At 36.4% G+C, this 13,737-nt stretch overlaps 1 long non-coding RNA gene across 2 annotated transcripts in view; it reads left to right on the top strand.

The window, feature by feature from the left end:
- LOC143642837 (uncharacterized) overlaps positions 1-10,844 on the top strand; it is an 89,413-nt gene extending 78,569 nt beyond the window's left edge. The window contains exon 3 of one of the 2 annotated variants that reach the window (XR_013155927.1): positions 10,482-10,844. This is a non-coding gene — a long non-coding RNA (uncharacterized LOC143642837). Of the gene's footprint in view, positions 1-4,462; positions 4,690-10,481 lie in introns of those variants that run through there. The other variant, XR_013155931.1, reaches the window with a different exon arrangement.
- Positions 10,845-13,737: the final 2,893 nt, after the last annotated feature.

Raw genomic sequence — 13,737 nt, 5'->3', positions numbered from 1 at the left:
ATTAGAAAAGAAAAAGAAATATAAGGCATCAAAATTGGAAAGGAAGAAGTAAAACTATCACTGTTTGCAGACGATATGATACTATACGTCGAAAACCCGGAAAAATCCACAACAAAACTACTAGAGCTAATAAATGAGTACAGCAAAGTAGCAGGTTACAAGATCAACATTCAAAAATCTGTAGCATTTCTATACACTAGTAATGAACAAGCTGAGGGGGAAATCAAGAAACAAATCCCATTTATAATTGCAACTAAAAGAATAAAATACCTAGGAATAAATTTAACTAAAGAGACAAAAAACCTATATAAAGAAAACTACAAAAAACTGTTAAAAGAAATCACAGAAGACCTAAATAGATGGAAGGGCATACCGTGTTCATGGATTGGAAGACTAAATATAGTTAAGATGTCAATCCTACCTAAATTGATTTACAGATTCAATGCAATACCAATCAAAATCCCAACAACTTATTTCTCAGAAATAGAAAAACCAATAAGCAAATTTATCTGGAAGGGCAGGGTGCCCCGAATTGCTAAAAACATCTTGAGGAAAAAAAACGAAGCTGGAGGTCTAGCGATGCTGGACTTTAAGGCATATTATGAAGCCACAGTGGTCAAAACAGCATGGTATTGGCATAAAGATAGATATATCGACCAATGAAATCGAATAGAGTGCTCAGATGTAGACCCTCTCATCTATGGACATTTGATCTTTGATAAGGCAGTCAAGCCAACTCACCTGGGACAGAACAGTCTCTTCAATAAATGGTGCCTAGAGAACTGGATATCCATATGCAAAAGAATGAAAGAAGACCCATCTCTCACACCCTATACAAAAGTTAACTCAAAATGGATCAAAGATCTAAACATTAGGTCTAAGACCATAAAACAGTTAGAGGAAAATGTTGGGAGATATCTTATGGATCTTACAACTGGAGGCGGTTTTATGGACCTTAAACCTAAAGCAAGAGCACTGAAGAAGGAAATAAATAAATGGGAGCTCCTCAAAATTAAACACTTTTGTGCATCAAAGAACTTCATCAAGAAAGTAGAAAGACAGCCTACACAATGGGAGACAATATTTGGAAATGATATATCAGATAAAGGTCTAGTATCCAGAATTTATAAAGAGATTGTTCATCTCAACAACAAAAAGACAGCCAACCCAATTACAAAATGGGAAAAAGACTTGAACAGACACCTCTCAGAAGAGGAAATACAAATGGCCAAAAGGCACATGAAGAGATGCTCAATGTCCCTGGCCATTAGAGAAATGCAAATCAAAACCACAATGAGATATTATCTCACACCCACCAGAATGGCCATTATCAACAAAACAGAAAATGACGAGTGCTGGAGAGGATGCGGAGAAAGAGGCACACTTATCCACTGTTGGTGGGAATGTCAAATGGTGCAACCACTGTGGAAGGCAGTTTGGCGGTTCCTCAAAAAGCTGAATATAGAATTGCCATATGACCCAGCAATACCATTGCTGGGAATATACTCAAAGGACTTAAGGGCAAAGACACAAACGGACATTTGCACACCAATGTTTATAGCAGCGGTATTTACAATTGCAAAGAGATGGAAACAGCCGAAATCTCCATCAACAGAAGAGTGGCTAAACAAACTGTGGTATATACATACGATGGAATACTATGCAGCTTTAAGACAGGATAAACTTATGAAGCATGTAATAACATGGATGGACCTAGAGAACATTATGCTGAGTGAGTCTAGCCAAAAACTAAAGGACAAATACTGTATGGTCCCACTGATGTGAACAGACATTCGAGAATAAATTTGGAATATGTCATTGGTAACAGAGTCCAGCAGGAGGTAGAAACAGGGTAAGATAATGGGCAATTGGAGTTGAAGGGATACAGACTGTGCAACAGGACTAGATACAAAAACTCAGAAATGGACAGCACAATAATACCTAATTGTAAAGTAATCTTGTTAAAACACTGAATGAAGCTGCATCTGAGCTATAGGTTTTTGTTTTGTTTTGTTTTATTTTGTTTTGACTTTACTATTATTACTTCTATTTTTGTCTCTATATTAACACTCTATATCTTTTTTGGTTGTGTTGCTAGTTTTTCTAAACCGATGCAAATGTACTAAGAAATGATGATCATGCATCTATGTGATGATGTTAAGAATTACTGATTGCATATGTAGAATGGTATGATTTCTAAATGTTGGGTTAATTTCTTTTTTTCCGTTAATTAAAAAAAAAAAAAAAGAGAAGGGGTAATTGGAGCTGAAGGGATACAGACTGTACAACGGGACTGGATATAAAAACTCAGAAATGGACAGCACAGTACTACCCAATTGTAAGGCAATTATGTTAAAACACTGAATGAAGCTGCATGTGAGGTATAGGTTTTTTGTTTTTTTTTTCTTTCTATTAATGTTTTAATTCTTATTCTGTTGTCTTTTTATTTTTTTATTTATTTTTCTAAATCGATGCAAATGTACTAAGAAATGATGAATATGCAACTATGTGATGTTATTAAGAATTACTGATTGTACATGTAGAATGGAATGATTTCTAATTGTTTTGTTAATTCTTTTTTTAATTAATAAAAAATATATATATATATAAAAAAAAAACCCTAGTTAGGAAAGAAAGACGTGCCCTATCCGTATTGAGGCCTATCACAGAGTTAAGGGGAAGAGATCAGTGCTTCCTGACTTAATCTATGGATTTATGGTCATCCCACAGGGTGTTTTGTTTTGGGGTCTGTGTGTGTGTGTTTGTGTGTGTGTGTGTGTATGTGTGGCCTACAAGATGTCAAACTTATTGGGTAGTGATAGTAATGAAGACAGCATGTCATGATTGCAAGATGGACAAACCGATCAATGGAGTAGAAGGTAGAACCCACCAAGCGCACACAGATTGTGGAAATCTAATTCATGAAAGAGCTGGTATTCAGAGCGCTGGGGAAAGGATGGCTCTTACAGTGAACGGAGCTCAGAGCATCATTCGCTGGCATGAAAATAGCTGACTTTTTAATATCAGATAATAAGCAAAAATCAATTCCAATTGACTTAAATATGAAAGGCAAAAATAAAACTTTTACAAGAAAATATATACATAATCTCGGGGTGATGAACTCTGAAATAAAACTTTTAAAACGTATAACATAAAGGAAATGATTGACATAGTGGATTACGTCCACTTTAAGAACTTTTCATAAAAAATTGGCCATAAAGAAATGAAAATACAAGCTGTGCACTGATGTAAAATACCAATAACTGTAGCCATCAACAGCAAATGGGCCAGTATTATATCTGCCCTTTCTATATTGGTCCCTAACATGTATGTATATGTATATTTACATATGTACTTCCTTCCCTAATAGAATATATTATACTATAATCCCTAATATATACATACATACATACATACATATAATCTCTTACAAATCAGTAAGAAAAAGAAAAAATAACCAATAGAAAAATAATCAAAAGTCAGAGGAGATGATATCTGCAATGAGCAATAAATACATGGAAAAATGCTCAATCTAATCAATAATTATGAAAATGCAATTCAAAATCACAGTGTCCATCAACAGTAAACTGGATGGGTAAATTGTAGTGAGTTCACACAATGGGATGCAAGGAGTGAACACGAATGAGCTACACAGCACAGCGTGGCTGGCCAGGTGCAGCGGGGTTAGGCAGGTGCCCAGAATGTTCTAGTTCTTAAACTGGGTGTTGTGTCCATGGGGATCCCTGTGCTGTTATTCTTTACACCTCGTAAATAGCCATGCGCATCCAACGGCTGTTGAATGCAAACTGCTTTTAAAAGAACATACCCGTGCATCCAGCCTTGGTGATCATCTTAGGTCCTGTCCTGCAGAACTGTCTAGGTGGACAAAGGGCTTGCATAGGAAGCCAAATATCAAACCCAGCATTCTTTGGGTTCAAGAACCAGTACCTTTTACCTCAAACGTCGCTCATAAACTGAATACTAAAACTGTAATTGAATGTTGTAGCTTAAAGTGACTCTAGGGATTTTGCTTTATTAAGAGAAATTAGAAAAACTCATGTGGTCTGACCACGTTTCCATCTGGGGGAGGGAGGAACTTTCTCACTTCGCAAATTACACACGAACATTGGGAGACAAAAATGCCTATAATTATACCCCAGGAGACCTGCTCATTCAACTCCCTTCATAGCTGTTAAGAAAACCAAACAGCACGACAGCTATCAAACGATTAGCACAAGACCTGGCACAAAGGTAAATGCAACAAATATTAGCTCAGACAGCTATCATTTCCTCATCGTAAGGTGAAATTCCAGAAGGGTATACTTTTATCTTTGCCCTACAATTGTGGTAATTATCACGTATACAGATCTACTAAAGCATAACCATTGAATTTAAGAGAATGAACTACTAGTTTTACAATCCAGGAGAAATTGTGGGTCTCAAAGTCTTCTCCTATTTGCAGTGCTCAGACGATTTGCTTATGAAGCGCTGTCATCCTAAGTCTGACCTCTCCTACACGTGCGGACCTGGAACACAGCGGGCCCATGCTCGAGTCGCCTCTACACAAGGGTGCCGATGTCTATTCTTAAACACAGGCCATCATTTCATTGTAACCTTCTCCTCCTAGCTTGTATCTTTATTTACTCATTTATTTAGGGCGAGAGACAGAGGGCTACTTGTGAATTTAAGAATTAAAGGAAACTTTGGTCTTAAGTTTCATCACTTGGTTTGCTAAATTAGGGTTGACATAAAATAAACAAAAATGAAACAGGAATTCCAGTGTGTGCTTGATGTAGGTGATAAATACTTCGCTGAGTAGAGTCTAGGACTTCAGTAATTAGAAAAAAATTAATGGAAATAGAAATTTGGGGTACTAAGTCATATCGTTCCATAGGAATATGGGGATATCATTAGAATTATGCAAGGAAAAGGAGGCAAGTAAAGATTTGAAATGTTTTATCTAAATAATTTGGAAAGAGGAAAAAAACAGCCTTTTAAAACTGTAATAAAAGAATGAAAATATTTTATTTAGTCTTCCCCCAAATTAGCAACTTAATATCTCTATAAGGAAAATTAATACATGATATCCAAATACCAGGAACTAAATATGGTAAAATGCACATTTGTTTGTATTGCCTTCTTACCAATTCCTTAAGGCTTTACTTTTATGTCTGGTGCTTCTTGATTATGTTCATATTGAATTTTTATAGCATTATACATAAAATGGAAAAAAAAGGCAAAACCCTGTTTCTTGATGACCTGGCTCCAAGATGAGAAAGAGAAATGACATTCCTAAGTTGTATGCATTTTCTAAGACCAAAATTGTGATTTCCCAGCTGTTGCTGTCTTACAGAAGCTCATATTCCCTATGGAGCAAATGTGCTCCTGTCCTCTTCCCGTTGAGGTTATCAGCTGACTCTGATCAATCCCACATCCAGTGCCTGGCAGAGGCTCTTTCAGACAACAGCCCTGACTTCAGCCAGGGGCCAGCTTAGGAAAACTGGACTCTAAGCTTGCTACCTCCCTACAAATCACACTGGCTTCCAATTTATTCACTAGCTCACTGGTCTCTAATCCCCCATTCTTCACCATCATACAATCAAAGGACATTCTTCTCCATTACTGTCAAAGACTGTCAATGCTGTAATCTGTTTATCATTAGGACCCCTCCAAAAACCCATCTTTTCTTTATCCCCTTCCCCCACTGAACTTTATAGAAGAATGAACACGCCTACATTATTCTCACCCATGAACAGAAATCAATCTATACCAAATACCCTGGCGTAATATCTACTAGCTTGTCACCAAGGGAAAAATTTATATTTACGTAGAGATGTGCTGCTCCAGACAATTCTTCTCAGATATGCAGTAAATAAAAATGCATGGCTGTTTAGGCACAGAAAAAAAAATAGAACTATTTTGAGAAAGATAATCCACTTACACAATGAAAAGTCATGGAATGAATGTAACATATGCCAATAGTGATGCGCCCCAAAGAATAATGTGTTCCATTTTGGTAAGGGTGCGTTCAAGCTCATTGACATTATAGCCAACATATTAACTGCTGGCCCGCAAGCACAGCCCGAGTCCCGGGTTCTTGAATAATCATGTAAAAGAAAGACAAGGCAGAATGATGTTGCATGATATTTCATGTTTTTGTTATTGTTTTTTATTGTGGCAAGCTGCCTAACTGATTTCTTTTCTTCTTTCTGTTTGTTAGGCAGTAATTTAACTTACAAAATTTCATAAGGAAAGGGTTTTTAAGATAATTAATCTGACATATCAACTTCAAGGCAATCCCTTGATATTTTCAATCCAGATTAGCTAACCTTCTCTTAGGGGGTCAGGTCTCTGAAAATGCCAATTTAAAAATAGCAGGATGGAACAGACGCTGTCTGCATTATTTTTATTCTTTACTAGACCCATGTATACAGTAGGAGCAGGAAAAGTGCCTGTGGCTGAGAATAAAGCATTGATCTTTCAGCCTTCTACGTTTTTGCTATTAAAGACTTTAGTCTGCTAAATAGATTTTTATTTTTAAATCACAGTTTGAAACAACCCAAATTGGGAGAAGTCAGCACAGGATAAGAAAGATCCAAACGCAGACTTAAATCTAAATTCGGATACAAGAGAATATGTGCTGTCTACCTTAACCACTGTGAAACGTAATTAACTCTTTTCTTCAGGAAAAGAAACACAAACCAAGCAACAAACACAAAACAAAACTAATTAGGAAAGTGAAAATTTCCCTAAGCACAGGCTTCAAGAAACTAATTATCAAAAGAAAGGAAAACGTTTTATTAATGTTAACAATATCCATTTAACCAAGGTATCTTTAAGTGACATCCACTACAATTATAGCAATTAAACTGATGTCAGATTTTTTTTCTGAATTATATTAACTAAAGTTTTGCTTTTCTTTGAATATTTCATAAGCCAGTTTCCATAAGCCTGGTCTTAGAGGAGAGTGGAATAGTGTCCTATTTTAAGACTCATGATTTATTTTCTCTATTACAAAAACTCGCAAGTAAAATGTAGAAATCTTTGAATAAATGAATCTAAAGTTCTCTATACAGACTTTGCATGTTTATAATGCAAATCAAGTATTCATTAACTCAGTATTTATTGAGAATCCACTATGCTTACTTATTGCGCCAGAAAGAAAATACGTACAATAACGAATGAGACAAGCCATGCATCTGCCCTTACCGAGCTTAAATTCTACTGGCTAGAGGGAGATAACAAAGGAGTAAACAAGTACATGTGTTGGGTTTGCAAAGGGAAATAAACTTTCTTTATAAAAAGTAAAAGTCTGGGGCCCTACTTCTATTTAGTGCCTAAGGAAGTTCTCTTTGATTTAGTGGCATTCAAGCTGAGACATGACGAATGAGCCCGATGTAGGGAACGCCAAGTTCAGGGGTCTGCAAGCAGCTAAGAGCCCAGGGTTTCTGGGCATCAACCAAAGACCACCTGGCTGGAGGGTGGAGAGCCAGGGGTGGGCAGCTCATGTGAAGTATGAGCTCAGGGCCCTGCAAACTCAGTGAAGAGTTTAGATGCAATGATTTTGTTCCTACAGTGCAAGGAAGAGACCAAGGCCTCTCTGATGATGCAGAGAGTGAAATGAACTGATTTAAACCTAGCAGGTTTACTCTGGCTTCTTTGCAGGGCCCAGAGCAGTAGAAGTGAGCGATGAGTTAGAGGAGATGCTACAGTGTCCAAGTGGGGAGATGTGGACTCGGCTTAGACAGGGACCTGGAGGCGGAGAGAAATGCATGGAAGTCAGGTGCTTCCTGGCAGGACTGCTGGCAGGAGTTGCCAAAGGTCTCCAGGTGAAGGGGAAGGGAAGGGAAGAAGTCAAAGGTAAATACCAGTTTCAGACTGGATGTCTTCCTCACTTGCAAAATCTCAGGCAAACTTTCCCCTTCCCAGGGGTATAGATTGTGTGACACTTGAGTTGGTGAGTGTACATGTAGACATAACCAGCATATTGATAATTTCAGAAGAAATATTACAGACATTCATGTACTATACTATGGAGAACCGAAGTACTGTGCTTTGTAATAAGCCAGGCATTTCGGTCCAGACCTGCACTTCAACCGTTATTTCTGTTACTTGGCAACTTACTTAACACCTTTGAGCATAAGTTTCTTTTTCTGTAATATTGAGATTCTGCAATTATTGGATTGATAGCATCAAACTCACCAAACTATTGTGAAATTCTTACAGTAGAATATGTAAATGTGTGATATGGGATACTGGGAAAGAAACAAGCTTTACACAGAAAATATATCAAAATATTTTACCTGGCTTCTAAATATGAGCATCCTGTTATTGCAACATGTAAAAGAAGATTCCATATCAATGACCAACAAGGATTTCTAAACCCTTTTTTTTAACAGGCGACATCCTCTTATTGTCGTACATCATGAAATAAAATACTTTTTGCAACCAAAATGATAGAAATTAGCTTCACGTTTTTTGGCATGGTGGAAATATTTAGATGGATGCTCTCTAAGATGATTATAATATAGCATAAAATATCTACGTTAACATTTGTTAGACTGTATAAATGTGCATTTATTTCAACTTATTACATGCCTTTTCCTAGAAGAGAACACTTCTCTTTCACTACATCCTAGAATCACAATATTTAATGTACCGAGTTACTAATATTTCTATACCTCACCTGTCCTCTGACCTCCTGATGCTTTTTCCTATTACATGATAAAAATAAAAATGAAAATTGAAAGTGCCTTCTCAGAGTCAAAAATTATGCTCATCTGAAGGAAGAGGAATTCCATGTATCTGTGTGTCTGAGAGAGAGAGAGAGAGAGAGAGAGAGAGAGAGAGAGTCAGGTACAGCAGGGTGCATAATTTCAAAAGGAAGAGGTTTGAAAGGGAACATAATCCTACGCTGGACCAGGTTTGTGAATGCAACCCCATTAACTAATTATACTCTGCGCCAAAACACATTACTGAAATCTATTATGTGAAATAAAGCTCAGATAATAAAATATTGTAGTGTTGAAGCATAATTTCCACACACTGTGGAGAGTTAATTATTAAATATATTATCCATCGCACAAAAACCACAATGTGGAGAATGATGTTTTTTGCCGGGCCCAAGTGTGAATGACAAAAAAAGCCCCAAATGTCATCATCAGCCTATTTCACACTGATAAAGTCGTTTTATTAGATTTTATTTCTCTCTCATACCTCTTTAAAAAAACACAGAATAATACATTCTCATTGTGTAAAATTGAAATATGCACACATAAATATGAGTAACCCATCTTTACCAACCCACTCCAATGTTAAAATTCTGAGGGATTTATATGTTTTACCCCTATATTTATTTGAATAAAATTAACACCATCATAAGGTACATTGTGCCACCCAGGCAACTCTGTGTATTTTAATCTTCTGTTTTAATCTCAGCATCCTATTCTTTTCACATAGGCAGTGCTGTTGCTTGTTCAGTTCATTCCTAGGGTTTCTTTCCTGGTTCTGTAGATGAGAACTCGTATTCTATTCCAATGTCTAACTGGTTTTGCTGGTACAGAGGAAAAGCTACTATCACCAGTTAAGGGTATACATTTCAGCAATACTTTGTCGCATCACATCGACTGTGATATGCCAAATATTTATTATCATTGATTCAACGTATTTTCTAATTTCTGTCATGATTTATTATTTGACACATAGTTTATTTAGAGATATATTGTTTCATTTCCAGGTAATTGAGGATTTCAGAGTTATCTGTTTATTACTAATTTCTAGCTTAATTCCCCTGAAGGCAAGAGAGCATACTTTAAATGTTTCCAGTCCTTGAAATTTGCTGTGGCTTATTTGATGATCTATACCTTCTTTTTAAATTCAATTTAAGTTGGAGAGCATCATAACTTTACATTTCTCACATCTTTTTTACTCATTCGGATAAAATCAAATGTCATTTTAAACCACAATCATAGATCTTCAGTTCTTTATTTTCTACTCTGAATCACCACCCCACCCTACTTCTTTTACATTGTACTATGATGACTTTCTCTTTCTTTTACAACTTTCTGTCAATTTGGGAACTAAAAATGTCCGCTTTTTGTTGCTTAATTTTACAAACTCTTCCCCCAAACTCTCCGATAAGAGATGTGCATCTTCAGTGGGATGACATGACTCAGATAATTGATTAGTTCCATTTTCTTTCTTTTGGAAATGGCCTTCGTGAATCTCCTTCTGCTCCAAACATGGGCTAGTGGCTGCTGCCCAGCTCTTCTAGCCTCTCCTTTACCAGCGTCCTAGCAGCTCCCATCACCACTCTTGAAAACCGAATGCTTTTTTGGTCTGCATCCTACAAATGTGCCTTTTTTTGGTTTACTTCCTCATATTGATAGAACATTTTCTGGCGATTTACTAAAAATGGGATAATTAGAGGTAAAATGTTTTGGAGAGAGATCATATTGAAAACGTATTTATTCTACCCACAGATTTGATGAAATACATAAAATTATCTGTCAGTTGCCAAAATATGTCCACCAGGAGCAAGGATGACTATTATGGAAAACGAAGCCTGAACACAAGCCTTGCTGTCCTACTGACATGGAGCAAGTACATTTTAAGAATCTTATTATAGTTCCTGTTATTGTGAAAAGACACCACAAACAAAGTCAAAATACAGAGGATGCTATTAGAAGGATTTACGAGGAATTCAGTGGAAAAGATGTTTTGTCCACACGAAATAGGTCTAAAGTTCTATAAGAAAAAGACAAACAAACCAAATGAAAAGGGAATGAAGGAAAAGATATCTGAGAAAGAACAACTGTTTTTGATCAATAAACATTTGCAAATTACTCAGCTTCCCTAATAATCAATGAGCTCCAAATGAAATAAAAAATAAGATGTTTTTTGGTCTCAATAAATTAGCAAAATATTTAAAAATTGATATTACCAGACTGGTAAGGATAGGTAGAAACAGGGACATACCTTAAGATGGCAATATTAGAGTTTCTGTTACAATTTTTAAAAAATCGAGTTTCTAAGAAATTTCCCTTATAGAAATACTCCCACATTTTACATATAAATACATAAAAGAAGATTCATCACTGTATTGTTTGTACTAACCCCAAAATGGAAACAATACAGAAGTACATCAGTAAGAAAAATTGTTAAGATTATGGAAACATTCTTACAATGGTCTGCCATTTTGCAATAAAAAAAAATGAATGAATGAATGAAAGGAAGGAAGGAAGGAGGGAGGGAAGAAATATTACTGATATGTAAAGAAGTTTAAGATAATTATGTATAAAAATCAAATTGTTGAATAATTATATAATATGATTTTTTGTATAATATGATTTCATTTCAATAATAATAATAATAAATTAAATTATGTAGAGAAAAGCATCAAAGAAATATGCCCCAACTGTTGTCAGTACTTATCTTTGGGGGTGATATTCACTTTTTGTGATCTTAGCTTTTGTGAATTTTATATAACTCAGTATGATATTGGTGACCTGAAAAATCCAAGATTTTATTTCAAACAACCACAAGAATGATTTCTAGGTCTTCTTTGATAATTCCCTCTAGTATTGAAATCACTTATGAGAAAATCTCTTCTACTGTCTTGTCTGTGTAAGCATGCTTTCTTGTGTTTGTTTTCTAATGGAGAAAAGATGAAAACAATTGGTTGTACCCACATCAGATATTTGAAGATAAGTGTATCCTACTCCTTTAACCTTTCCTTTAGACTACTTAATATTTCATGATTCCAAAGAAAAGTGACTAGGTAACTGATTTCAAGAAACCAAAATATTTAGTTTAAATAACTAAATTTAGATATAAATTGGCCCTTTATTCTCCAGTATGAAGTATTAAGTGCACTAGTTTATCTCTCCCCCATTAATTATGGCATGGTTCTGGGTCTCTTAGCAATATGAACCCAAACCTACTTGCATGAAAGGAATGGACAGAATACCCCTGAGTCTATAATATATACTGTCAAATGTGTACCTTACAAATCCTTGCGAGAGTGACAGCAAATAAAAGGCATTTGTATTATAAATCATGTTTAATATATATTCCTGTGTACAAATATAGCTTTCTAGTTGTGGAAGGAAAAACATTTACTTAACTTATGGGATCTAGGAAGCACTTTTCTCTCCTTGTTTTCTCATCTAATTTGTACAGATACAAATTTCATTAATATTAAAACCTAAACAGTAAAAGAAACAAAATTCCAACCACAGAACCTTCCATGTGGGGTGTCTCTTTGCAAGGTTGTGCTGCCAGGGTCACTGTCACACCAGAACTTGACAAGGCCATCGGGCCTGACCAGGAATCCTCAGTGGAAACTCTCCAGAGACCTCTTGGGGTATGATACAGACATGGGTGGAAACTGGAGCCCACTCTTTTAGAGAGACCCTTGAGGTGCTTGGGTCCAAGTGCAAAGAACAGTTCCGATTTAAAATGCCCCTCAGAAGTACAGAGAACAAGCTGAATGAAGTCTGGGATCCGTTTCAAGATAACAAGAAGGTGGTAAAGAGGAGTCCACAGGCAGCTAAGGGCGTGGTCCCAGCAGCAAAACTGACTGAGTTCAAATGACTCAGTAAACCAACAACTTCTCAGATTTCCCCTGCAGCTGTCTTCAGAGGCCTACAGTGCAAGACTCACTGCTCTAGCTGTGGGGAACAGTGTAAACAAAACGGGCACCATCTCCGTCTTTGGGGAGCATATGCTCTAGCAGGAAAGATGGGTATCAAGTAATTACAAGATAGTCTGAGCAAAAAAGCACAGGGTTCTATGGAGGCATAGAACAGGCAAACCTAACCTGGCCTGCACAGTCAGAGGACGTTTTTCTGAAAAAGTTTTATTTCAATGTGACTAAGCATTAGCTAGTTCAGAAAGGGAGAGAAGGGACATTCCAGGAATAGAGAATGTTCTCACGCTTTCTATCTGGATAGGAAAGGTCAGTACCTGTTCTCAGAGCTGAAAACAGTCCATCGGTCTTTATCAGATTGCGTTTCTGTGTGTGCTTCCACAAATAGTGAGCTTATTCAAAAGGTGAGTGTGTCTCAGCCATTACTGTTATCTCCAGTACATAGAGGACCAGTTTCTGCGTGTCACAGACCTTCCATGAATGTTGGTTAAATTAATATATGAGATATCTCTGCTGACAGAGACTGGTTGTAAGAGTGTTCATTTTCTCCTTGGCACTAGGTCTCAAGTTTGTTCAGTAACTATCAAGTGGACACAAATGTCTCAGCTGTATTTCCAGGATCGCCGTGGCTGACTTTCCCAAAGGTGTATTTAGTGATGAAGAAATACTAGGCAGCATATTTTCAATTCACTTCCATTACAAGTTAAACCTCAAATACAATAGCTACGAACAAAGCATACTACTTAAAAATAAATTAATTGCTACCTTAAAGTGTCCTGCACGTTCAGAGAATAAAAATATAAAGCAAAAAAAAATTTTAAATAGGTGCATATTTCATTGATTTTAATTTCAACTTTTCTTTAATTTAGGTCCTGCAATTCATACAGAGCAACGTCTGACAAGGCTATGAATCGTGTCTTAATGATAAAAGTTCAAAGGTCTCTGGGAAATACACACACACACACACACACACACACACACACACATACACGCATGTATTAGAGTTTCAGAGCTATGTAGGAAAAATAACTTTCAAAGAAATTCTCTTTCTCTAACAGGAGAAACCTAACTGCTTACACATTTACCAG

This window comes from Tamandua tetradactyla, chromosome 7 (assembly GCF_023851605.1).
Source record: "Tamandua tetradactyla isolate mTamTet1 chromosome 7, mTamTet1.pri, whole genome shotgun sequence".
Classification (NCBI taxonomy): Eukaryota; Metazoa; Chordata; class Mammalia; order Pilosa; family Myrmecophagidae; genus Tamandua; species Tamandua tetradactyla.
Note: the sequence above shows the minus strand (reverse complement) of the source record. Positions and strands in the feature narration are given on the sequence as shown.